We start from the raw sequence: 1,820 nt of genomic DNA, 5'->3' as shown, positions 1-1,820 counted from the left end.
TTAACTTTGTAATTATGAGAAACGGCTAGAATTAGAAAGATTTGAATTTGAATCCTGACTGTAATACTTACTTTCTCTGCATCTATGGACATTTCACTTAGTCTTTTAAAAACTATTTGTTAAAGGGAAATACTGATATACAATGCCTAGAGCTTGTACCTGACTCATATTAAATAGTCAATAAATGATCATTTCTAAAAAAAACAAGTATGACTGGGATACCAATGTTCATATTGTTCCAGAAGTTCTAGCCCAGTGATTTTCAAGTTTAGTTTTGAAAGTAGAAGCCGTTTCCCCTCATAACTCTTTTGCAAAGCGATTAGAAAACCAACAAACGCTTAGCTCTTATTTTTGAAGCAAGACTGGGTGTCTGGAGCTCTCCCTGCTCATGTACTCTACTTCCCATGACGGAGCTGGAGACATCTGCTCAGATGTTTCAGTCCATATGATAACATGGGAAAGGAAAATACTTGGTATAGTTATTGGATAAGCTGTGAAACATTTATCTTCCCCACACCTGACAATATGATTGTCTGTGTAGAAAACTAAAAACAACTTAAAAACTAGTGGAACTGACAAAAATAATTAAGTATACAATTCATATTCATATATATATATACACATGTGAATATATAGGAAGATCCACAGAATTCTTATATTAATTCACTCAGCAGATATTTATGTGTAAAAGTGAAAGTTGCTCAGTTGTGTCCAACTCTTTGTGACCCCATGGACTATACAGTCTATGGAATTCTCCAGGCCACAGTACTGGAGTGGGTAGCTGTTCCCTTCCTCAGGGGAACTTCCCAACCCAGGGATTGAACCCAGGTCTCCACATAGCAGGCGGATTCTTTACCAGCTGAGCCACCAGGGAAGCCCTATTTACATGCAGGTATGTGCTTGTAACGGGGGATACAGTGGTGAAAGGGATGGGCAGGTCTCTGCTGTTGGACTTATGCTCTGATGGAGAAGGCGTGTGCTCAACTAACTACAGATCAATATCATTATTGGAGAGCGAATAGCACTTATTTGTTTACTTTTCATTGCTTTTCCACTCTCCCCACTGAGGGAGTAAATTTTATATAGGAAAAAAGATAAACGGCTGAGATAACAAATAAAAGAGGCTGAGGAAGAGTCTCTAGAAGGAAGATTTAGGCTGAAACCCAAAAGATTGGAATGAGTGAAGGGTGTCAGGAGAGCAGCTGAGGCAGAGAAAAGAGTGAGGGCTGCATTTCTGAGCTGAGGAGACACTTGGAATAACCAGAAACTAAAGAACAGCAGACTGTGGCCTAGTGAGTTAAGGGAGGGTGGAGAAGATGGGGAGGAGATACAGAAAGGGCCAATCAGATGGCAGAGGACTCTACAGGCCAGGGGAAGAAATGTTAATGGTATTTACTGCACCCTGAAGCCCAGGAATGGTTACAAGGAGGCCAGGGGGTGGGGTGGGATCACAGGATGACTCAGCATTTTAATGCAGCTCTCTGTCTCTGTGTCAGGAGTGGACTCCAGCAGGGAGACCATCAGCAGGTCACTAGGACATCAGGAGCAGTCATGTGGCTTTGGCGAGGTGAGAAGTGCAGATAGCAAGAAGTGGACAAATCCAAGCTCACATGTGGGAAGTACAAATGGCAAAAACTTGAAAAATCATACTTTGGTTTTGAAGGAAAGAGAGTAGTATCATTGTAAGGTTTCTTAACTTCCAAAGAAATCTGATCTACCCTCATGGACATGCAACCCTAGTGAGACAGTGAGCAGAGAGGACCTGAATGAGACCTTTTCCAGGTGGAAATGGTCTAAATTAAGTCGGTAGAAGTTATGAA

Source organism: Bison bison, unplaced genomic scaffold (assembly GCF_000754665.1).
Source record: "Bison bison bison isolate TAMUID 2011002044 unplaced genomic scaffold, Bison_UMD1.0 scf7180017864317, whole genome shotgun sequence".
NCBI lineage: Eukaryota > Metazoa > Chordata > Mammalia > Artiodactyla > Bovidae > Bison > Bison bison.
Note: the sequence above shows the minus strand (reverse complement) of the source record.